Source organism: Dermacentor albipictus, chromosome 3, assembly GCF_038994185.2.
Source record: "Dermacentor albipictus isolate Rhodes 1998 colony chromosome 3, USDA_Dalb.pri_finalv2, whole genome shotgun sequence".
NCBI lineage: Eukaryota > Metazoa > Arthropoda > Arachnida > Ixodida > Ixodidae > Dermacentor > Dermacentor albipictus.
In genome coordinates, this window is record NC_091823.1 from 31,576,688 (window position 1) to 31,603,143 (window position 26,456).

Here is a 26,456-nt window from a genome sequence, read left to right on the forward strand (position 1 = left end):
CCCGCGATTAGTACTCTCGACATGGCTCAAGACATTGAAATCGAGCAGGCATTTTATGGAGCTCAGTCTTACGGACGACTAAATCCTGCATACACATAACGGTGTAGTATTTTGGAAGAATCTCGAGAGGATTTACCGTCACATCAGAATGCGCACACTTCAAGCGTTCGGGCTAAGCGCGCCGGAGATGCGGATCAGTCAGCGACTGTAAGATTCCTCGGGGGTCCTTGTCTGCCATCTGCTTTTACGAGTGCTCGTATTTTCCGAATCACCTGCCAGAAGGCCGGCCGCCTTTTTCTTTCATTTGTTATTGTTATGGCCCCTGCCGCGACGCGCATTCTCCAATATGTCCTTCCTTGGCTCGTCTGTCTGACCGATGGCGTCCTTGGAAGGCTGCAGTGACGCAAGCAGGGTCGTATTGAATCCGAGACTGAGGGAAGCGTCGGTGCCGTCTGCTCGACGCAGCTCTCACATATTGTTTTACGCTCGATCTGGGTTCTAGGGCGTTCAACTTGACGACCTCTTCTGCGTTCCACGAACAATGCTCCACATCGTTTGTTCGGTACATCTCGCTCGCTCTCCCGTCGCGTGCCGATACATTTCTCTTTTGCATCACGGGAACCCGTGACGCAGAAGCGAAACGTATCATTGCGAAGCGCATGTCAACAGACTCGGCGAAGTATTCGCGATTTCGCCCCCTTCCGCTTTGCTGAAGCGTGGGCTTCGAGCGCTCCGCATCGCGCCGTTGTTTACTCCTGCGGCTTAATATTGGCGCCGCCTTGGCCGACGAGACGCTCCCGGATGTTCGATGCGGCAGCGGAAGCAGCAGTCTCATATATCGACGGCCAGCACACCTGAAAGAGAAAACAGAGAAGGCGGGGCTCGCCCCCATCATACAGCGTAGAAGATACACGTATGATACAGAACGCTTCCTCGAGCTTTTCATACGGAACAGGATGTCGCAGAAAAGGTCGCGTGGGGTAAGCGAAACGGAGCAGAAATGGAAACGAGTTACACTGTGGATAAAAGGTAATCAATTTTCTCATAAGCAGCCCGAAATCGGAGAGCGAATCCGGAGTCGTGTGCATCATTTAGGGAAGCGAAGTAAACAAGACAGAGAGAGGCGATGTTCCTTAATGAAAGCTGGAGAAGTTTGCCTGGTAACAAAACATTTGAGTTTAACGAGGTTACCGTGCAGCTTGAATTCAAGAACAATATCGTCAACGCCAGAGCAAATTCACACAGCTCTTAAGGGAAGCACAATGCGTTGACGGGCTAGTGGGTGCGAATCCATAATTACTTTAGCGCAAAACAACGGACACAAGAAAGACGATTGCAGATTGGGGCGTCGGTGTGGTTTATAAAGATTCCGTTGTCATGTGGCAAAGTGTATGTAGGGCAGTCAGTCCGCTGTGTTAACGAGCGCCTTAGAGAACATGAGCGATCCATACCGAAAGGCGCAGGTTCCCATTTGGCTGAACATTGTAAAACATGCAAGCGTAATGCTATGTTTCGGGATACTACGATTTTGAAAAGGAGCCGTGATACCACCACCCGAGAATTATCGGAATCTTTCTTTATACAGTCATTGGGGTCACAGTGCTTTAGTGTGCTTTCTTTAGCCTTGTACAGCGCTGAGTATGGCTTTTTGGGTTCTGTCGCATGAGTGCGCTCTGGTGATCGGATGTTGGTGGTTCCTGCACATGGTGCTCACGGCGCATGTTCTTCTAGATTTTGATCTCTATAAAGGGGTGACGCAATTAAATGATGTCAGTTGAAGGTAGCGCCTTGTCTTGTCGTCTTTCTTGTGTCCGTTGTCTTGCGCTAAACAAAGATTTAAGGGAAGGATAACTGGAATTATCATTTCATGGCAAAATCGACGCATCGGGTGTGGTTTGGAATTTTTTTTTTCATAATGTATGAGGAGGAGGAGGAGGAGACGGGGATAGGGCCTGGCACCGTCTGCATGCGCTGACGTCGACTTCTCTGTCGTTGACACGTCCGTTCGCGTTCTAACACCACAAAGATAACAGCAGCATGTGCCTTCTTACACGGTTGCTCTAGCTGCCGTCATTCTTTGTATTCTTGTTCTCACGAGCAACTGTGGCACGTATCCAACTAGAGCATTGGCCAAGAAACGAATGGGTAATTACCTGCGTCTTTCTTTTCAGACTGCTCGGGCCGTCTTTCTATTTCTTCACTCACTTCTTTCCTCGCACTCATGCACTCGAATGCCGTCTATCCGCATCCATAGCGAAATGGCTGCACGCGCCACTAGCGTTTACTGTACTGCCTCCGACATCCGCTCGTGCGCGACTCAGGTTGTTGCCTTTCAGGTAGTCGAACGCGTTGCTACACATGACGCTCGTGTTCTCTCCCTCGAACGTAGAAAGGAAGGGGAGGAGGAGGAGGGCGAAGGTATTCTCTTGCTCCCCGCAGCACTCCGTTCACAGAACTACGGACAAGTCGCAAAACACAACGCTTTGGCAGAGCACCAGCACAGCTCGTGCACACTTTTCGTTTCGTTTGTACGCACATCTCTAGGTTTTTCAGGCCCTTCTGTCCGACTGAAGACTTTTTTTCCTCAAACGTGGACTTCCACGGACAACTTTTATTTGCGTCCTTATGCCTGAACCTTCCTACTACATTTCTTTTTTTTATTTTTAAGTTCTTCTATTCGATTTGATTTTCGCTTCTCCAAACGACTTGGTTAGGTGCCGGTTTCTTTATTAACTAATTTATAGGGTAGGTAAGCTGGGCGTTACGCGGCTTTAGTAAGTACGTCGCATGCTGTTTATGCGTTTTGATAAAAGTTAGTTACTAACCGTTTTTTTTTCGTTTTGATTTATGGTGAACCGGTTGTGGTGACGTCATGAATTGTAGATCAGGCGGATGTATAGCAGATATATTCTAGTTAAAATTAAGAGAAAAAAGTTGACTTTGATGGGAAATGTAATGTGGTGGTGTGTATTAGTGTGACACTGCAGAATCCGTCCCGAGAGACGTGAAACTCTGTCGAGGATGGCAGAGAAGTAGGTGGCGTGATGAGATTAGCAAACCTGCAGGCATACAGAACGGAGCTAGCTGACGCAATACAAGGGGTAATTGGAGACCGCTGAACCGGTGAATTTCACTCAGCTTCCGACGACTTCGAGTGAATTAGCGATGATCTTCTCTTGAGTTCACACGGACGCCTGCCGCATCTCGTCTGTGGTCGTGTTATTTCCCCCAAAGAGTGCCCACAGTGGGAGAGAAAATATTTCATGTTTAATGTGCACGTTGGCCACCCAAGGGACGCGCTTCAAAGAGATCAGTGGATAGCGAATACTTGCGAACGTGTTTCATCGTCCAGCGCAAAGAATGAATTTTGTCAAGGATCTTTTCTTTTTCTCCCGATAAGATCGACCAGAGATACTATGGAACATAAAGTTGGAAGCACAGCCAAACGTATCAGTGATGCATCAGGATGTACTAAGCTTGGAGTTTTTAACCAGCATGCGCGGTTTATTTCTCTCCTCCGATTATTTGTAAATAGCCTTCAACTTTAAGTGGAAGTCGTATAGAGATAGCGACACGCAGTTTACACACCGCGGTAGAGTATGCATATAGTATGTAGGTAGTTTACTGATATTGTGGAAAAGTTTATCATTGTACTTTTCTTTATTGGATTGGATCATTTCACTATGTTGTACCATTGCAAAACACCATTGTCTCGGCCTATACTCCTGTGCAGCCGAAACTTGGAGACTAGGGAAAACAATGCAAAGAGAGCTAATGCCTGTACATTACTCATGAAACGAAAAAAAAGAAAGAAAAGAAAAGCCGTCCGTGAAGTTAAGAGATGGAAAGCCGGTAGTGGCAGATATAAGATCAAACACGTGGAGGTCACATTTCATTTGAGACTAAAAGGAATTGTGCAAGTCGTGTAACGCGCGGTTAACCGGTGGTCTGCCAATGTGACAGGATGGGTGACAAGATGAGGTGACAAGCGCACCCGGCGACGGCAGTGCAATAGATGAAGCGACGATCTTCTCGCGAATGCATGTCGAAAGCTCAGAAATGGGTTTGCGGTGTTCGTCCGCCCTTTGCGTTATGCCATTGTAGTCAGGCCGCCTCATGAGCTTCAACCTCGCCATTTGGTGAAGAGAAGCGAAGCACTGGCCACCACCGCCGCCGCCGCCACAGGTAAGGGAACTCTGCCCCTGCGGCAGCGCGCAGTTGGAAGGAGCCGGAAGTGTTGACCACTGGTTTAGTTGTGCGGCTTTTTGCGCACAACACGGACTCAGAGGGTTGGTGGAGTCTGTGCATGTACAATTGGAAGGCTGCAGCAGACATGCTTAGCGGACGAAGACGAAGTTGTGCCTATTGCACAGAAGAAGGCTTGTTCTTGCCCGGTTCTAGGACCTATCCCCCGTACTGGGTTGAGCCTTACCACCTATACAATTCACCTTATGACCGACCAACCAACCATCTTGTTCTTGAGAAGATGCGGTGTGAGAAACTACGCTGGCTATCGCAGTAAGTGAGTGCAGTGCCAGAGGAATGGTTGACTTCTGTGGATTATTAGGCGTATATTAGGGCGGGTTCGATTCATGGCAGGCATTCTGCAATTTGAAATCACTAGGAGAGCATTTTGCTTTGTCCCGGCAGTGGCCTCAAAATAGGCTGGCGATGACGACAGTCGCGGACTTCAATATTAATCGGCTCACTGTCTGGGTGCGTTAATTTTCCCGATGTCCTCGTTGCGTTGGCACTGGCACCCCTCATTTTACCTCACGCTTCCGGGTCACCTGGCGGGCCAATGCCGCAATGCTGGGTGCGTATTGCAAATTGCACTTTGGCGAGCAGCGCCGTGATATATCTCTCCTCTGAGGCCAATTGCACGTTTCCACCCAATGCGCACCCCGAGCGCCGCTTGCTCAAGTGCTGGTGCCTTGCTGGAGGCCAGGACCGCGGGTCTCTGCCAGAAATGTTGCGCAAGGGGGCGGTATTGCGGGGGAGGGAAACCGCGCGTGCAGACTGCTTCTTCTTTTTTGTCTATCCTCTCTTTGCCCCGTTTCTGGCAAGGACACTCGTTGCGGGGGTTGTCGACAGCGCCCCGACTCTCTCGTAGCGTCGCTCGGGCCCCGAGTCTTGTCTTGCTCGACGGTCGCTTAGGCTACGTTCACACTCGGGAAACGGCAAGCGGGCGGAAAAGCCAAAGCGGACGGAAAATCTTTTCCGTGCATGTACAAGATGTTCACATTTGTTTCGCCACTGCAGCGGAAACCACTGCCGCTTTCGCCCGCATCCATGTAGTTTGCGTATGTTTGTCCGCGTGGTGTCTCTGTTCATTATACTATTTCAAGACAAACGTTCATTCATTAACCCATCAGTTTCTAAAAGCTATCATTTCGCGCAACTGCGCGTGTCGTTCTTAACTTTCGTCTACCATGGAAGGTAAACAAGACAGTTTCCGATAGCTGTAGCTAGTTGCTTTTCCTAAAAATAGACAATGAACAACGGAAAATTAAATTTTACGACCGGATGTTTACATGTCAGTGCAGAACCGTTTTCCGCTTCGCCGTGGCAAAAAAAAATCGGTCCGTGGCCGATTTTTTTCGCCGCCTGCTGGTTTTCCGCCCGTTTTTCGCCTAGGCGGGCGGATTTTGTCAAGTTTGTGTGAACGTAACCTTAGAGCCGCGTCGACTGGTTGCGCGTTCGAAGAAGCTTGCGAAGACGCTTCGATTACCGGCGCCAAGCGGTTTGCGCAGCCCGAGAGCGTTGCGCGGGGCAGAGCGGGGGGTTTTTCTCGACAATTTTTGGCGGGAACAGCCAAGAAACGGGCGGGCTGGCCAGCCTTGAACGATTTGGTAATTCACTGTGGGGCTTCCCCGGAAGCTCCAGCGACTGCAAGCGTTGAGAAGAACTCCAAACAATAAAGTTTATTGAGATTCTGCGGTTTTACGCGCCAGATTCACAATACGGCTATGAGATAGGCCGTGGAGTGGCCGGGGGGAGAGAAGAAAGGGTGTTCCGGTTTAATTTTGACCGCATGGCGTTCTCTAACGTGCACCGAAAGCTGACTAGAGAAGCGTTCTTTTTTCCGCATTCCGCCCTCATTGGACTGCGGTTGCTGCCACTGGTAATCGAACCGGCGACCTCGTGATAGAGCTCCATGAAGTCGCACTAAACCACCGCGGCAGTAGCACGCACACGCAGGCGTGTTAGCAGGGTGATACGGTGGAAAGACTAGAATGGAGCATTTTCTTTGCGGTACATCACTTCTCGATGAACACGATAACCGAGTGCTCAAGTAAATTCAACACATGCTATTATGGACCTGCTGAATGTTCGCATTGAAAAACTAGGAATTGTTCAATTGATTGAGAATAACTAAACAATCCAGGAGTAGCCGGCGCCATTTGAAGGTGACAACATTTCCTAAGCGCCATATAATGAAAAAGAAAGCCTATACTGAGGGACTAGCTAAATAATAATGCAGGACGTGAGCTCGTGCTTAAGCGCGAGTAAAAACAAATTGTTCCCCCAAGTCGAAACATAAGCGCGCAGGTCACTACTCTGAAGCAACGTCAGCAGCTAAGCACATGATTTCGCACTGCACACGGCGCGCTCCTTGTAAGTGGCTGATGAACACCGCGGTCCAGGTCTCCGAAAGCCAGTAGCGCAAGCGCTCGATCTCAAATGGTTTCTCATTGCAGGCGTGGAGCATTTAGTTCGTGTCCGCCGACCGTATGTATAGTGTGGGAAAGGACGGAATCTCGGTGACGCGCCAAGATCCATCCGCGCGTGCAGAAGCACGGACATATGCGGACACACGCACACAAAACCGTCGACTATGACGGATAGTTCCAAAGGGTGACATATATGCGCATATTTATGCGGACGAAAATTTCATTTCCATAATTCGCTTACGGTCATTGGCGCTGTTAAAGACAAAAAAGCAGACGTATATGCAGAACTCGACTTAGCCTCACCCTCTCTGTCCGAGAGGGTGAGAGGGCTGTCAAATTAAGCAATCCGCATGACGAAGCGACCGAGGTTCGCGCGTGGCGAATCGAAGACGAAGCCAAGGCACAAAGGGCGCTGTCGTTCATTGAAATGCATCGAAGATAGCATGGATAGACGACGACGACTTGCAGCGTGAATGTGTGTGTGTGCGTGTGTGTGTGCGTGCGTGCGTGCGTGCGTGTGTGTGTGTGTGTGTGTGTGTGTGTGTGTGTGCGCGCGTGCGTGTGTGTGTGTGTGTGTGTGTGCGCGTGTGCGCGTGTGCGCGTGTGCGTGTGCGTGTGCGTGCGTGTGTGTGTGTGTGTGCGTGTGTGTGTGTGTGTGTGTGTGCGTGCGTGCGTGCGTGCGTGCGTGTGTGTGTGTGTGTGTGTGTGTGTGTGTGTGTGTGTGTGTGTGTGTGTGTGTGTGTGTGTGTGTGTGTGTGTGTGTGTGTGTGTGTGTGTGTTAATATCTCTATACTGAACATAAGCAGCAAGGCTGCACACTGTTTGCAAAATGAAACAAGCCCAAGCCAGTGGAGCAAAAAAAAGCACTATCTTCTTTTTCCTTTTTACCTGTTGGAGAAAGCAGAATAAGCCGTACGGCAAACCATCCGATTAAAAAAAGAAGAAACGAGAACAAGGATAAGAAAGGAATGGATGGTGCAAGCGCGTTCTCTCTATAATGTAATTGGTACTGTAGTCACCACAAGAGCAATGTCTCAAGAATTAACTCTTATAAAAACAATTTTGGACAGTCTATAGATTGTGTGATTGTGTACGTAGTTCATGTGGACCGTATTACTACTTCTTGCTGGAATGTAGTTGGTCCACGCTTTTAACGACGTTTCCGACGCGAACAATAAAGGGGAAAAAATTAGGACGCTCTTTCCTGTGCCTGTCAGTTTTTAATGCGAAGCGTGCGGCGGGTGCCCAGACCCACTAAAAAGACGCCGGTCTCAAATCTTGTTGATTTGAAATAAAAGTTTACGCTCTCTTTGAATCACTCTTTTCACTTTGCGGCAGGTAGATAGCTGGGTAGGTTTGCTGTCTCGCCTCGCTTTATTAAAAAGAAAATAACGTGTGACCGACGGCGAAATCGAACCTCTGCAGTCGAGCACAGCAGCCTAGTGCTCTAACCATTGGGTCACGACACTATAGACGTTTTTTTCTTTCTTGCCGGTTTTGACAGGACAAAACATGGCACAATTGTGAAGACGAGCCAGCCCATCTTTGCCGACACAAACGGATTAGAATTTCTTCGATACGGCGAAGCCATCAAAGACTGTAATCCAATCGGGTGGTTAAGGCAGCGCCCTATACACTTTCCTGCGCTGCAACCTTTCCTATACCGTCTGTCTATAGCTACAATTCGTAAATCTAAGTATGCGCCGTAAATAAATTAAGTAAATAGTTAATTATTGTAAATGTGTTAACTATTCAGTTAAGCGTTTTGATTTATTGTACAAGTAATGGCCGCCTCGTCCAGTAATTTAGCACAAGGGTTAGAATTACGCTATCTGCAACAGACAATCTTTTTTTTTTTTTTTGCGCAGCTAATGAATATGTAAGTGAATGCTATGAGGTGGGTGAATACTGGGACGTTGCACTGCCTCCGTGATCTGGCCACGTTAAATAACAACGATTAAAACCCTTGCGAAGACGTTACATCGATCTTCCACTTAGCAAGCAGTGGCATGAACTTTATTTATGTAATGGGTTTTGGGTGGTGGCTTAGCAAGTTTCAAGAACCTTTACGGAGCCACAACTGACCCAAACAGGAAAAAACAACGAATGCTGGAAACCCGTGACGTCGCACCGACGCTCCTGCGCTTGAGCTTCGGCGTGAAATTCAATAAATGGAACTTTTAGCTTCATTTTCTCTTTCTAACAATCAACCTACTGCTGCGAAATTAACGAATATAAGGTTTTTCAAGAATACTTTATCAATCTATAGACTGATATAGTGTTTCTCTTTATAGTGTCACTTTAACGACACTCCTCTCGCGGTGTAAGAATGGTGTTTCGAGTATAATTTTCGTATTCATTTTAACCTAACTTTAATTAACTTTACCGAAGGAATATCACTGTCCTCCCCCCTCACCTTTTTTCGCTTCCTTCCGTCAGCGGAGCAGAGTTGAGTGCTTGTAGTCGGTCTGGCGCAATATTAGCTTTGTCGAGCTTAGAAAACATTGGTCAACTCGACAAACTTTAGTTCTACTCTGTCACCCTCATGTACCTTTCATGCAGCGAATTCTGTCACCTCATTGTAGGACGGTGCGCACACTGAAGGACTTTACCGTAGTACGCTGTTGCCCATGAGGCAGAAAACTCGGTGCCCATTTTTTTTTTAACTTATTCCTTTCTTTTGCGCCTCTCTCCTTCTCTACTTCTCTCCCCAATTCCCTTCCCCACGCAGAGTAGCACGTCAGCGATGTCTGTACGTCGGCTAAAATCTCTGCCTTTCATTAAAGGGTTCTCTCTCTCTCTCTCTCTCTCTCTCTCTCTCTCTCTCTCTCTCTCTCTCTCTCTCTCTCTCTCTCTCTCTCCCTCCCTCTCTCTCTCTCTATCTATCTATCTATCTATCTATCTATCTATCTATCTATCTATCTATCTATCTGTCTCTCTCTCTCTCTTGTCGAGCGGGATTAAGCGTTGTACGGCAGAGTGGTGATGTTGCGGACGCGCAGCTTTACTCTAAGCTCCGCAGTCTGCGCCCTTCCAGCGACACACTGTCGTATTGTCGCAAGTCCAACGGTCAACAGTGACGGTAAATCGCGAGCAGGGAGAACAAAACACCTTCCCAACTGTCCTGGGATACTTCCGCGAGATCGCGACAATATATATTTCTCTTTACGTAACTTAGTTTGGCCAAAGTGCGGGATAAAAAAAAAATATCAAAGCGCCAGGTTTAATATTGGCGCAATCGGCGCTAGCTTAATCTTGTTCCCGATGTTCCCGACAACTGTTGTTTTCTTAATGCCAACGTGTTTAACTCGTGAGTCAACGAAGCTAGGATATCTGTACCATGATATTAAACTGACTGTCAACGTGAATAATGGCAGCTGTCACTGGTCGCTATACAAGTAGTGGCTGCTGATATTGCACACCAGAGAAAAGCGACACTTACAGGGTGTACGGTGCAATAAGCTACACGCTGTAAACGCTACCGTGGCGGTAGCTCCCTGCATTAGATGGAAGATTTGTTTTCCCTTTTTGACAATCGGCAGCACGACTAAGTTGTTTCCGAAACAAAAAAAAAACAAAGAAACAAAAAACAGGCGGAAACTCCTATGGGAGTTGTCTGAGTATCTGTAAGCACTGTGCCACTTGCTCACCTCCACGCAGCCCGGTGTCATTATCGATGTTATGAAACTTGATCTGTCGAGTACAAATGGCAGCGTTGCGGTGACACGAATTGGTGCGGACGGCGCCGCAAGGAGCATTGATGACGCAAGCAAAAGGTGGCGGCGCCAGGTGCGCTGATGAACGTTCCAATCATCATAAGCCGTTACCGCTCTTTAGCGCCTTATCCGTCCGCGTCGAACCACCACGAAGCACGACCAAACGTACTCGGGCGGCGGCATCGCCGCGCGAATTGTACCTTTAAAGCGAACTGCGACGCTGACAAAGAGCGCCGACTGCTGATAGCTTCGCGCGCTGTGTTCTCGCCGCAGCGTTGAAGAGAGACTCGCGCGCCTGTATCTCGAAAGCGACCTTCGAAAGTGTCTGCGTCCGGCGTGCGCTGAGAGCTCCGGGAGCGCGGTGTTCTCGCCGCTTCGTTGGCGCTGAGGCGAGATATAGATGCAGCACGAAGTTGAATTCGCTCGCTGCTGCGGGCGCTATGTTGAAAGCGGTCATCTTAACGTGCGAGCGGAGGGACGGATGATTTTCTCGTTGGTATAAGCATAGAACTGCTAGCGCCTTTCAAGATGCTTACGCATTTAAAATTTATATTTCATGTTTGGCGTGGGAATCTTATCTGCGACCAAGCTAGCGTCGGCAATGCGTCCGTCATCGCCCACTCATGCGCACCTGGTGCTACGGGTGCGAGAGCATGGACGATCGTTAGTTGACAAATATGCCTGTACCGTTATGTGCACCTGGTGCTACGGGTACGAGATTGTGGACGCTCTTAAGCTGACAAATATGCATGTACCGTTGTATGCACCTAGTGCTACGGGTACGAGAGTATCGATACTCTTAAGCTGACAAATATGCATGTACCGTTGTATGCACCTAGTGCTACGGGTACGAGAGTATCGATACTCTTAAGCTGACAAATATGCATGTACTGTTGTATGCACCTAGTGCTACGGGTATGAGAGTGTGGACGCTTTTAAACTGACAAATATGCCTGTACCGATATATGCACCTAGTGCTACGGGTACGAGATTGTGGACGCTTCTAACGGACAAATATGTCTGTACCGTTATGTGCACCTGTTGGGTCAGATACGTTTGTGCCGACTCTCTTTGCATATATGCATGTACCGTCAGTGTTGGCAACTGTAAAGGCAAATCTTATTGCAGTTAACGACACTGACTGTCATTTGAAATGTCAAAGCAAAAGAAAGTAAGAAAGAAAAGCTACATGCCTAGAAATGAGACTAGGCGGCCGCCAGTGTGGCATGTCTAGTTAGTAAGAGGCACGCGACTTTGAAATAGTTTGTCCAGCTGTGAATTCGTAGACATGTTTATCAGCAGCAGTTTCTACGAGCGGACCACAAAGGCTTATACATTCGTTATCATTAAAATCTAATTAACTGTGAAATTTGACTTCGCGGTGGATAAAACAAACACTACATGATTTGTGCCTTAAATAACGATTTCACTAAGTGGAAAATTACCGCTTTGGTTAAAAAAAATATGCCTTCAGAATGCGACGTGTCAAAAGTCACTTCGAAAAAAAAAAACAATGCCACAGTTTGTTTGTTTGTTTGTTCCGGAAAAACGACTTCTAGAGGTTTATAACCTTCGTAAATATGATAGAGTGCGACTGCACATTACTTCGTCTTGTTGCTGTAAATAAAAGTGGTTAAGAGACACAATGAAATATCCAGGAAGGTGTCTGTTTTGCTTTGTCTTTCGCTTTAGAGTGCAATGCGCCGGCTCACGACGCTACGAAGGCATTGACTGCTCGGAGAAGACATTCACTGCTCAGGAAGTTTGCCTTACCACGAGATCTTATTGCGTAGTCACCTTTTTAGATTAGCCACAAAGTAATCAAAAGGTAACCAGTTTAATTAATTTGCTTTGAAAACGTTGTTATACCAGAACAGCATCTTACAACTAGAGTTCGCTTTCGCTTTTTAGATGGGTTAAAGTCATTATAGGATAGATGTACCGAGTACAGCAAACATGCAACAAATACGCCTCAAATAAAATGCAGTTCTCGTGACTTAACGAATTTCCTTCCTTGGTAGTCCGGAAGGCTTTCACCGCTCCTGTACGATCGGGATCCTAGCGTTGGGTTCAGCCCACAAATGGCGCGTCGCCGCAACGAGAACCGTAGGTAACGGACACCTTCCAGAAGAGCGTGGGTTTAAAGCAGACGGAAGCGTCAACCGGTCAGCATTCGACATAAGCAAGAGTCATTTAGAGTATGAGAGGGAAAAAAGCAGGAGAAAGATTGATACAACCGGTTCTCTTACAGTCATAGCCAGCGGTGCAAGGTAGATTTTGAAAGGAAAAAGAAAGATTAAGGAGATGTATACGAAATGCTAGATCAAAACATGTAGAGCATACCAGATTAAATCACGCAGGCGAGGTGACTCCTTGTCACCGCCCCGTTGCAAAGGGGTGCCGTTAAATTATCATCACCAAAGGATAGTCACAGGCTGGGCAACTTTACGAGATTAAGCAGAGATAGACGGAATGCTAGATTACGATATCGTAACATGTAACTAGCTCAGACAGACAAGGTGATGATTTGGATGGTTTATTGCCAACCTGATTCAAAGGGGATGCCGTTATCGAATGATCAACGTCATCATAAAAGGTCAGTATCAGTGGCCGCCATGTAGCCGCATCAACATCAGCTTGAAATCTTGATATTTAGTTGGCGCAATCATGAGCTCTACGCCGAAAAAAGAAAAGAAAAGAAGAAGAAGGTTGTGGCGGTGGGTCGCATTTATTTTCAGTATGGTAGCTGACAGTTCAATGAAAACAATTCAAGGATCCGCTCCCGCAGAGCAATCGAACCTCGTTCGCTTCTTCTCAACCTTCTGGGGTGCGATCAGAGATCGTTGTTCGGCGCGTTCGTTCGGTTACCGGCGCGCGCGATTGGCCTTCTTCACGCCGACGTCGCCAGCCGCGGGGCGCGGTCACATTTTTGGTGACGTCAAAATGACGACACGCTCCTGTCAATCATCTTGCCACCGAGCACATCGTCTGCTAGGAGCCGAACCCGACGGGAGTTGGGAAGTTTGGAGCGATCATCATTCGAGACCGGCTTCGCATGGCGCGTCTGGTGGATTGGATTGGATCCAAACGGCGGCTTCGGCAGCTGAATAGCACGTTGGGATCCAATCCATTCTTTAATTCGAGAAAAATGACGCTTGCGTTGAGAACTGATGTTGTTGCGCTGGCGTAGCTCGACGAGGAAGGAGAGCGGGTGGCGGTGCGAAACGCGTTTGAAGAAATGGCAGAACGCTAATTCCGGTGTTGCTTTCGTTTCTCGAAACAAATAGTGCGTTGTTTGTACAGCGGAATCGACCCCATCATCGGTGCCCAGCAAGCCACTGGAATGTTGTTGCTGCCTCTTGAAAAGTGCGCCACTGTTCCCGTCGTTTCTTCTTTCTTTTTTCTCCTCGCTGTATGCGACACCACCTAGGGACGACGCAGAGAAACTAATAGTTATAAATTGTAGTAGTCACACGTATTACTATTTGAAAACGTGTTTAAGCTTGAGAAGAAAAAAATGAATTTTTTAGATAAAGATTTCATTCATTGGAAGACGAAAACATTTAGTTTTGTAGTATACTGTCTGCAAACAGACGGCAGATGAGGGAAGTAAACTTCCGGGGAGTTCACCGCTTGCCGATTGGCTGCTCTCTCCGCCCCGTTCTCAGAAATTTTGCATACTGCCACTTTGTGACGTTGCAGCAACCGAACAGAACACGTATCGAACAAAGATTTCCGATCGCGCCCCCGCTCGATAGTTTCGGTTTCACTTCCCCGTTCGCAGACGATACCCAATGGGCGAGTCAGCCGGGCGCGCGACGAGAGCGGGCTGTCTTGCTCGAGCGGCGACCACTTGTGACCCCAGAGATGACACGCGCAACATCGCCGAGGCGTTCAAAAAGGACGAACGGCCCGAAGTAGCGGGCCAAGAACTTATGGCGCAAGCCGCGCTAGCGGAGCGGCCGGCCACAGCCACAATACCTTTCTAATAACCACCGATAGCGTTTCGGAACCTTGCGCCTTGCCGCGTCTTCGCAATGATTGAACACCCGTCGAAGTAAAGCGCAACTAAACAGGCACGAACTTCCCATCGTTATATCCCGCAATTCGCTATAGCGAGGTTCGACTAAGTGCATTACTTTGAATGTTTTTGTTCTTTAGCAACAGAATGACGCCGCATAGCGCATAGTTTACGCTTAGCAACTATAGCCCTATTTAGTTGCTGGAACTTAGGCCCTGTGCTGCATAGTTCGTTGTTATCGGCAATGTGCGCTCACAGATGTCGACTCGCTGATATGGCATCGCTTTATGTTGTTTCCCTCGTAAAAGAGCGCAATATGGCATTGCGCGCACTTGGCATGAAGGAACAGCTGTGGTCGTCAACTTGGACGATTCTTTTGGAGAGCGCTGCACAAGTCGCTGTCGCAGGACGGGAAGCGGGCAAGGAGCAACACCGGAGGTGCGCGCGCGCAAATGATGGCGCCTGAGTCTGGGATGGCTCCAACTAGATATAGACCAGCATGCGCTAGGCGAATCACTTGCACTCGTCGCGCATTGTGTTTCCCTGTTGCATTTGCTTTATTTGCTCGAAATTGGATTCTCTGCACTTGTCTGCTTAACCTTTCCGATGCGCCGTTGTCATCGTGTCGTTTTGATCGGGACGAATCCTCACCCACCGTTTACTCACGCCACGTGGAGCAGGACAACAAGGCTTTACTGAGTGACGGCAGTGGGGATCGAACGGGTGCACCTGCGGCAACGTACGCTTGACAATTTGTCCGGGGTATTCTGCGGCACAAAGGCTCTGAGAGTGGTGGCTCCTGCGCATGTGTTTTTGAGACCGCAGCAAACAATAGTCGACGTCTAAAACATGACATCCATGACGTATTTCCGGTTCCTGAAATAGCTTTCGGCAGATGCAGCTTGCACAAAACGTGACCTTCGAGATCAATTTCATTTACCCACAGGGAGTCGTTGTGTGCATCGCAGAGGAGGTCTTCTTAAAAAGATGACGATGTCCGCTGTGAAAACCCTTCTGCCGTCGATGTGAACGAGCTCGAAGCTGGAGGAATCGCTGCAGTCTGCTGTTCTTTATTTGTTTCTTCATTTCTTCTTCTTGAAAAATTTAAAACGGATATTACCTGAGCCCGTGTGTTCGTACATTGACGCTAACAGCTGTAAAACGAATCGTTTAATGCAGCTTGAACGCAATCAACCTCTACCCTCCGACCTCTACCCTGGCTTCATCGACGTGAGGCATCGCTTCTATACCGGCTGTAGTTGGGAGTGACCTTCACGAAGGCTTACACTACATTAGTTGGAATGACCGACAGTGCTGCGTGCGTCGTCAGTGACAGCGAAGAGAACATCGAACGTTTATTTTTCCACAGTCGTCGATGTCAGTCGCAAAGACAAAGACTCTCTATCGCATTGCGACGACTAGAAGACCACCCCCATCGCTCGTCGGCCCACAAGGCTGTGAAGGCACTTTTGTCTTTCTTGAGGGCGACTGACCCATGTGAACGCCTTTGACTTGGTGAGGCCCACCGCGCGCGTGCGCGAAGAAGAAGGTTGAAAAGAAGAAGAAGGCTGAAAATAAGAATGATTTATTCTGTATCAGTAAATTACCCTTCTACAATATCAAAAACACCTCTCTTACCCCGATAAGAAGCTTAGTAAGCCAGAAAAAGTGCAATAACAAAACACGGGTATCGACGCCTTGAAGTTCCCGCACCATCTCGCTGTCACGTCATGGATTTTGACAGCGTCTTCTATGGCCTAGTCAATTCTTTAGCTGTAAAGGTAGACTGCATTGCGTTCTAAAGAAGCCAGCGATCGCACATGGTGAGTTTCGGGAACTTCTGCTGAGCCAACGCGGCCTAAACACGCAAAGGTACTTCGAAATCTGTGACGTCACAGTGGCGCCCCGGTGTTGGGGATTGGGCGCGAAATTAAATAACCGAAACTTTGACTTTCATTTTCTCTTCTAATAATCAACCCATCATCTCGAAATTAACGACAACAATTTTTTCAAAGAACGCTTTATCTGTACAAACTGATTTAGCGTTTGCTTTAGCGTCCCTTTCATCAAACATCGAAGCGCTCTCGATGGCAGAGGCCCCGGCGCGAGTCGTATACCGAGCGCATTGGGGCATCGCAGTTGCGGGGAGGCTTTGTTGGGCCAACTTGCCGGCCGGCAGAAAAAAAACAAAAAAACGAAGAAAGAAAGAAAGATAGAAATAAAGATAGAAAGAAAGAAAAGAAGAAAAGGAACAAGTGCGCGATGTCACCGTATACGCGACGCGATGACAAACAACCGGCCGCATCCCGCGGAGGTTATACAGAGACTCGACTCCGCGGTGTTGCTCAACTGAGTCCTCCGTCTGTGGCGTGTGCGCGTCTTTTCGCCAAGGGAGACGACGTAGACGACGCAAGATTAAGGTGACACCTCTTGGGAAATAAAAGAGGAAACAAAGGCTCAGCGCCGCGCGAGGAGTCGAGAAACGAGCGTCTGCGTCTTCCCACGAACGGAGCGCGCATGGCCACCGCGATCTCATAGAGAAAGTGGCGATCTTGTTTACTCCGATTTCGCCCACCCCTTCTACCACCGCGCTTCTGGACGATAGAGGGGATACTCTTGTGTGGCTTTATTGTCCCGTGCCGGTCACGGGGTGCGCTCGTCGCGGAGCGACAGCTTCTGCGTCGAGCATGTAAACACGGCGGACGCGATTCCGTGCGTGGCCTCCGAGATTGGACTGCGCGCGCGCTAGGACAGTGCGCGCTCCACCATCTCAGAGGCCATGTTCCGTGGTTCGATTGGCACTCGCGCTAAAGTGTACAGTTCTAGTATACTATACTCGCACGAAGCTCGCGCACGGGAGGCCAGCGAATGTGTCAGAGCAATTGCTTTTAGGACTATGTGTTACTGCTTATCCTTAATTTTTGTGCGCCTCTACGCTTCTGTCTTTCTCTCCCCAATTTCCTTCCCCACGCGGAGTAGCATGTCAGCGATGTCTATATGTCGACTAAAATCTCCGCCTTTCATTAAAGGGCTCCCTCTCGCTCTCTCTGCTGAAATGTGTATTTGCCGCTAAAATAGACACACGCGCATAAAGGTAGAGAGAATAGACAGCGTATTGCGTATACACAAATCCCGGGTCAAAATGTGCGTGCGCAAAACGCTATGAAGTGTTTTGCGGAGCACCTATTTAGTGTGCGCCTAGCACCTATAAAGTGTGAGCTTAGCACCTTTTTAGGTGCTAGGCGCACCGGGCGTCACCTCACGATAAAATTCACCCTATACCAGCGGTACATTACGCCTCCATCTTGCCGCCAAGACTTCTAGACATCTTTAGGCGCACTCAGCACACGGTCAAAACCTGGAGCCTTGCCCTAAAGGCGCTAGTATATCGTCTTAATTGCAACCTTTCCCCAGACGTAAACTCTTATCGCCCGATAGCACTTCAAGGTTGCTCAGGAAAGCTCGCTGAGGAAAGGTCCTTCCAATATCCCGCGTTGGGTATTGATAAGCAGATGCCTCGAAATCTGTGATGCTCACCTCTAGCTATCGCAGATCTCGGGATTCAGAAAGGGCGACGATAAAGCATCGACAGTGTCGTCAGCCCTGGTAACCTTATCGAGAACAAAGAAGCTGCGCGTTGCGTCACTATCGCCGCGTTCGTCCTTAATCGCGGCAGCATTCGACAACGTTGTTCGTGACGTGTTCCTGCGTGTTCTAAGCTGTATATATGAATTGTTGACCATATGCACTGGTGAATCTCCAACCACCCCACCTACCGACAAGTCGACGCGACATCAGCAGATGCCGGTATGTGGCACCATGCCACGAAGGGATCGTGCAGTTCGACAAGGTTATTAAGCACCGAGTGCTTTGTTTGTATACCTGGTTCGCACGACATCTCGAAAGGCGTTCACCCATCTGTTGGGAGTTACTTCTACTCTCAATGTGCAATACTATCGAACGCAATCTAACTACATTGATGTGTTATACTGTTGATAAAAAATCCCGATAATCTGACCCTAAAGGTGTCCAAGCTATTCTTACTAAGCGCCAAATGTTGAGCATTTCCCTATTAGTTGTGCGGAAAGTCATAAATTCTTAGGCGGGATCTCCCGATAGACTGCTGACGTGGGCACCACATTTTGAAAATTTCAGGCAGAAAGAGAGAGAGAGAGAGAGAGAGAGAGGGAGGGAGGGAGGGAGGGAGGGAGAAAGAGAGGTAAAGCTTCATTATGTCCTTGATGGGGTTCAGGGGTGGCGGGGGTAGGGAGACTAACCTCCAATCCCCCCCCTTCCTCAGACGGCGGCCAGTCCTTTGCTTTCTGGCGGCATCTTCGGCCATCTGGACGTGATGCCGTCGTGGTCGTTCTTCTCGTCATTCCAGCGTCGCGATACCTTACTCTCGTCGTGCCGTCGTCGTCGCGCCTACTACCCCTACCCAGTGACCGAAGTTGTTGAATAGCAACGGCCACGACGCCGTCACGTGAACGTGACGGCGTCGTGGCCGTTGTATCGCCGTCATTCCAGCTTTGTCATTTGACACTTGTCGCGCCGTCGTCGTCACGCCCTCGTAGTCGTACAGTCATCGTGCGTTGGTCGTCACACCGCCACAGTGATGCCGTCGCGGTCGTTCAGTGGTCGTCGTTCCAGCTCCGTGATCTGACTATCGTCATGCTGTTGCCAGGCCTTCAACTCTCGACACTGTGGCCAAAGATGACTAATAGCGCGGGCCGATAGGTACGTGTCACGATGCCGTCGTGGTCGTTACATTGCCTTCATTTCGGCTTTGCTATCCGACTCCCGTCGTGCAGCCGTCATCACCGTCCGCGGTCGTCGCACAGGTGTCGTCATTCCGTCGTCGTCACGCTGTCGCTCTATCATTGTCAGCGCTTCAGTGACGTCATCCAATTGTCGCGCTGTCGTAGTCATACCGCATTCGTCGTCGATGGCACGACGACAATAGTATGACGTTGACCGCACGACGAGATGACGGATGTGGAAGTTGTCATGACGACGATAAAACGACCGCGACGGTATCCCGTTGACGGTATGGCAACGAATGCACAACGACGATTTAGCGATCACGATGGCATGACAACGGCATGCGGACAATGGTATGACGACGAGTGTGTGATCACAGTGGCGTGATCATCGCTTCAGTTACGTCATCCACTTGTCATATCGCCGTCGTGCCACCATCTTTGTCGTTCTATCGACATAATTATTTCGTCATTTCGTCGTCACTGCGTCGGCATCACACAGTCATCGTTATGCCTTCATCTGATGGGCGAAATCGGGAAGTGAGTGCCATAGCAAAGAGGGGTGGGGACGATATCGAAGAGTGTGGCATTTAGCTGAAGCAACGGAAGTTTCAGAAACACTACTACGTACACGTGATAAGTAAACTTGACTTCAGGAATATAGTCTGTCGCTATACATTGCTCGGTTGCTATTCAAATTAGCCTCGACAGTCATCGTGAGATGAGTTCCGCCGTAATTATTTTTTTTTACTCCAGAAAATTTTTATTTTTCAAAAGCAATTGAAGCAGGAAGTTTTAAAATCCGTAACTCTGCACCAAACACCGAAATCGCAGCTATGTAAACTCCGTCTGTTAGAGCACCTAAAGCAAGCAAATGAGATACATGAATTTCTGTCTTACGTGAATTTTCTGCAATTTTTACTAGGGTTTTGCAGAGATTCTACTCACAAATTAGTGGTGTTTTTCAAGGTGGCGTGTTATCCTTCAATTTCGCCCGCTTCAAATGTATTATTAGGTGCAGTTTAAATTTTGATGTCATTTTTCGTTGCTTAGTTACACAGTTGTAAGCTTGATAGTTGAGCTTTAGAAATTTTTCCATTTTCAATCATTTTCGTAAGGAATACTGACGGCCTAAATGGAAGACCTGCTTCCTGCTGTCACTGGATTATAATTTATCCATTTAAATGCAACAAAACACATCGAAATCGATGCAGTGCTTGCTTAGAAAAACGATTTCTCCGCTTCCTTGTATACAGGTAGGAGCTTCCCAGCTAAAGCTTCATCTTAACATCTGGCCCTTCCATTTCGTTACTATTGGCAGCCTGATTGCTCTGGGAACTCTGTACAAATCGCTACAGGATTTCATGTGCTTCTCGCAATACACCTCGTCGAAACTGCTGATGATATTGCCGTGTACTTATCCTTGATCGCGTACCCGTCAAGTTCCTTATGATGCATCATACGTGGCTTCAATGTTTCCTTCGTCGTTAAATGTGTGTCTTCAATCTTTCTCGCGTTATGTTTTTGAATACCGCTTGCCCTTTCCTTATTGATCGATTTAGGTAGTTCAGCCAGTTATAGCCGACCCCTGTGGCCCGCAACTTTCCTCTTCTGACGTTTATTAGTAGGTTTGTCGTTCCTTGTTGCTGAGAGGCTTGGCACTTTTTTTCCTGTCCGGTTTCCTGTCTGATAAAGTCCGACTATGGGCTGCGCAATTATTCTGGCGAAGTTTTTTGCACTTTTCCCTTTGACTGTTAAAACAGGTTGGCCCGCTAGTTCCTCACGATATTTCCCCTCTTTCTTTCTTCAATTCGAGGCTTTATTCGCGGTCCTCGATAACATGTGTTCACTACACCTTAACCTATTACCCTATACCTCAACATCCTGAACGCTGTTGTTGTTGGTATAGACCAGTATGAAGGCTATTTCTTCTTTGGTTTTTCCCCTTTGGGGTTTTTCCTTGTCAACTGCAGGAGGGAGTATTCATTATTCACGAACTACTTACTTTTCCGCTAAATACCGACGCCCAGCATCGCACGAATACCCCATAAGTCAACATGAGTCAGGATTACAAGCCTCAACTCGTCATCTAGCCAAATTTATCAGCGCTTAAACACAGCCGATGATGAATCGGCCTTCGAATAGAATAGTCACCATATGCGTCAATACGAAAATGTTTTGAACGGTTTTCGAATATTTCAAATCGACAAGTGTGCGAGATCGAGCATAAGATCGGCGCAAAAGTGCGATAAAATCCATCCTGGCTGTCATAGCCGATATAAAACATGATAATTTACATGGTGGAGTATACTATACATCGCTCAGGGGGACAGATTTCTCGCGCTATACTGCTATCATTAGCGCTCGCCAATGAGTCCCGGGTATGCGAATGAACCGCTTGTTTGCTTTAACGTTCAAATTGTGCTGCTATTAAACAACCCTTCATTGCGTGCAATGGAATGAGATAAACTTGCAAACTTCGTTGATATACTTAGACGTCAAGATCCTTTTATGTCAAAAGTGGGAAAGGGCTGTTCATTACTAGAAAACTATTCGAAAAGTATGGAATAGTCGATTCGCTTCTGGCGCTACAGTAAAACCTCGTTATAAAAAGTTGAAATCGAAGCCAGAATTACTTCGTTATATTTATGACTTCATTTTATCCACTATTGCATGTACTGCACTATGAATCGTTAGGGCGATTTTAAGGGGAATTTCACTCACTTTATTATACCCGTTATTTCGTGATATCTTGTTTCATTAAAACAAGGTATGACTTTACTCAATTTGATTCCTGTTATGTCTCGAAAGCTTCTATTCGCACGACCCCAGTAACAAACCTGTGATAGATACGCATGTAGATGTAGACGAAATCATAAGTAAACAGAATCGGTAGGTTTCACAAGATCGTGAGGGATGGGTAGGCAGCATCGGTACGTCATAAGGTCGTAACAGCTCGCGAGTGACCATATGGGAAGTTCATGTAGTTGATCGATAATTATCGAATGATAGGACGCCATAATGCTTTCGCATTACAACTAGTCGCGCTGGTGTAGCATGAAGATTTGTAGTTCTTATTTTTATGCTTTAACTACAGGCGAGCGTGTGATCAAAGCCTTTGCTGCACCACGTTGTCAGCGTAAAAAGCGGTTATCTCGATGAGGGTTTCGTAAAATCCCTCTGCATGCCTCGACGCTCAGCGTCTGCAACTCTGCCCGATGCAGTCGATAAGAGAAGCAGCTTCGTGAGAGGCGCTGATAAGCAAACCTATTGAACGCGTTTGACTACGTAACCTGTGTTTTCATTGTCTTCTTACCTCGGCGACTCATCAGATTCCGCTGGAAAGATAACAAATGTTGCCCCGCTGCAGGCACCACAGTTAAGAATGACCGACAGTTGAAAAGATATAAAATATAGAGTACGCCTTGCGATAGACAGCGGTCAACGTGTCTGTTCATCTGGTCACGAATATCATCGCTCGTGCAAGTATTTACAAGAGTTGCGGTACGATATGGAGGAGGGCATCGAAGCACCGAGGATGCAGAATGGTATATCTCCGTCGCGCACCAATTTTTGGGCTCCCGTAAAACGTGCCTTAAGTAATATTTGATAATTCAGTTCTGCGGAAATCCGCAAAGCACGTGTAAGGAGTTTCATTTAAAAAAAATTACCATCCGCCGGAGATAATCACGAGAGCACAAAGAAAACCTATGCGAATTTCTAAAAAAGCTACGCACTTCGTCATGGTCCGGGGATTGAACCCGGGAAAACCTAAGAACCCAAGAACCCCTAAGACAATCTGTGCATTGTCTTGAATAAATCAATAAAGAAATAAAGAGAAAAAAAGAAAGAAAAGCGTTTTTATTTTATTTTTACGGGCGTGGTCGCTCTGCCATCTGAACTAACCTGTAGGATAGCAAATCACAGAAAGAGACCCAATGAGTCGAAAACTCGAAGCACATGGGCACTGAATGTGGTAAATCCGTAAGAGAGAGAAAGAGAAAAAAATTCGCAGTTCCGCTGAAAAGGCGAAGCACCGATTGCGATAACAAATTAGTAGATAACTGTACGAAGTAAGGATAGTAGTTTTATCTGCCGTATAAACTTGTAAGCATTCGCTTACAAACTAAATTAACAGTGATAAAATGTGTAAGCGTGACTCAACGAGGACGTAGAAAGAAACAGACACACAAAGATAGCGCTGTCTTTGTGTGTCTGCTTCTTTCTACGTCCTTGTTCAGTAGCGCTTACACATTCTATCATGGATTTAAACCAACTAGCCCGCCAACGTGTTTTAACTAAATTAACCAGCACGGTGTCACGCGCGCACAGGTAGACATGAACCAACGCCGTTGCATGAACACATCTCGCTCGATGACAGCGGAAACTGCGAAAATTATGGAGTTAGGAATCGCGGCAGCCGCCGCGAGCCAATTGACCTCCGTGCATCTGTCGCTTCGATGCGAACGAAACGTCGAAAGCACAGCGCATACGAAGCTACCGGCACTACGCGCACTCTGCAAACATTGCAGATCGCTTTGAAGATGGGGCCCGCGTGGGCGTGCACTTTGGCCACGTCGCAGGTCGCTTTCAAGACACACGAGCGCCGGCACCGTGTCTCTACGGCGTCCACCAAAGGCATCTACTACGGCCTCCGCGATTCGCGTGGCCAACGCCGTAGTAGACGCCGCTGTTGTCGCCACTGTTTACGGAGTGGCGGGCGAGGATGACATCGAGGCCTCGAGGCACCCTAGCCACCGCCGGAGAAGAACGCTTCTCGTCCTTTGCTTCGCGCGCCACAAGAGAGGGTACTCATCTGGGCGGCGTTCCTCACTCGCGCATGCGAGATTGAACTGCATTCGCCGGCTCACATTCACGCGCTTTCACTCATACGGGCCCTCACGGCGACGGCAACGGCAGAAATGCGCCTAGCGTGTCCACTTAATTGCTATCGCAGTGAAAAGGAAAAGAAAGGAGCCTCAACTAGGCGCACGTTCGGTTTGCTGCCCTATGCAAGAAAGAGATTAAGGGATGAAAGGAAAGAAATAATGAATGAAAATGAGTTGCCAGTACCTCCTTTGATATAATCCGGCCGTCAGACGAATTGCAATGCGTGGCGTAACGAGAATTTGGTGGCATTTCGGGCATATAGTGATCTTCAAAGACGTGAACTTGTTTTGTTTTTTCTCAAGACAAGATTAATGCATGTACGTAGGCGGACTGCAATACTTACTTGCCAAATATTACCGTTCAAAGCGATGAATAGTGAAACAAGACGGTGTCAATACAGTCGTCTGCTGGGTCTACATGTATGTGCATGTGCCGGTTCTTTCAGCTTTCAGCTTTCAAACGTTCAGCTTGGCTATGGATTCTGCATTAGTGTAGTAACTTGTGAGCTAGCATATTATTGCACGTCAAAATAACGCGGCGCCAGAGCCACTTCGAAGAAAGAGAGAGAAAGAAGAGAGGAAAAAAAAAGATCACATCATGAAAAGCTTTCTCGGAATACAGCGGGAATGGGGAAATCATTTTGCTCGGCAATTCGACTGGACAGACTTTGATTAGGTTTGCTGCATTTGAGTGGAAGAGCTGAAATCTACCGATTCTCGTACGTGAATAGGCTTTTCATCTACACCTTTCAGCTTTTTTTTTCTTTCTTCTTTTTGCAAATATTGCTGAAAATTGAATAAATTAACAAAAGCTGAAACATAATAATAGGAAACGGTGTCACAATTCTCTGAGCTCCGCCTATTGGGACATTTATAAAGCGGACAAAAATGTTAAGTTACGCACATCTCTGACTCATAGCGGGGTAACTTGTGATTATGACTTTTGCAAAGCTCACATGAGCAGTGCGACTATTTCACGCAAGTGGTGAATTAATACGCATTATATTTCTTCGGCATTGGACTATCAATTGTATAATACATGCCATTTACATATATATGTCGCTTGTCCAGAGTTACGGAGCTGTATACTGCGTGTTTCCATTTCTTTCTAACTTCAACGAATTTTTTTTTCTCAGTTAGCTTTTTAAAAGTTCGTTATACTTTCTTACAATCAGTAAAATTCAGCTATCTCTCTTAAATACAACGAGTTTCGCCCTAATCGGTTCGGCAGTCGTCTATTGAGAGTCTTTCTTTGAGAGTCATCTATTGAAAGCCGGACAGCAGCATGATGTACGGAACTTTATCAAACTCCATAATTCGAGATAAATGCAAGAAGGTATGCTTGTCACAGTCACCGATTTCATGACTGTCTCATAAAAGCACCGTGTTCCAGTATACATGCGCCAAGCAACAACTTTAACATATTAATAAAGGGATAAAGATACATCCACCCAATCGTAGCAATTGCTACAAAGAAAGCCCATACGAGTTTCTCAGAAAGAAAGCCTGGTAGTTGAAAAATTCGCAGAACTATTACCATCTGAGCTAACCAGGTGGCTAGCAGATGACAGGGCGAAGTCGATCTTATCAACAACTCGAAGCAAAGGCAGGAGTTTGACGTAATAGTTCTGCGGAAACCAGCAAGGTGGATAAAAGTAATTAATAAAGGGAAAATGAGACATCCACCCAATCGTAGCAATTGCTACAAAGGAAGCCCATACGAGTTTCTCAGAAATAAAACCAGCAGTTGAAGAAAATTTCACAGAACTATTACGTCAACCTGTAACATATATGTAAAAGAAGTTTGCGTTCCACATTCCGAGTTGTGCGCAGTTTTCTTTGAAAAAGAAAGTTAGCCAGACCGCACCTGTTCACGCAGATTACATGTAGTCGGCCTGCGGATGTCCGCATTGTTAATAGTAAAGAATGTAATAATAATTATGATGAACACTAGCGGCAGGCTATTAAATAGGGGACAGGAAGAAGCCATGTGCGGCGCTCTGCGGTCAGGCATTACATTTAAGTTCGCCTCACAAGCACATACGTATTACATACGTCGGTGTAAATGCCAGCTGCCTTCCGCGCAAGTTGCAGGTCGCTCGCAAAACGATTGTCTGAAGAAGAAAGACATTCTTGGGGGCAAGTACACACTTGTGTCGGCTGCACTTGCAAGCGAAACAATGAAGCGCATACATCCGCCGTCGAGCAGCCAAGAACAAGTTGATGTATACGAGACCGTCGTATATGACCGTCCAATTGAAAACCTAATTTTTCTTCCTTCGAAAACCAGACCCTTCGGAGATGCGCGACGCGGTTGGCCTCACGCCAAGATGGCGTGCCAACGCCGAGCCGCTTGGTAACAGTTGTCGTCCGCAATGTCAAAGTTAAAAAGAAAC

At 47.4% G+C, this 26,456-nt stretch overlaps 1 protein-coding gene across 1 annotated transcript in view; it reads left to right on the forward strand.

Moving 5' to 3' along the window:
- LOC135909713 (P protein-like) overlaps positions 1–26,456 on the forward strand; it is a 309,452-nt gene that overhangs the window by 282,133 nt on the left and 863 nt on the right. The gene's annotated exons all lie outside the window — the stretch shown is intronic.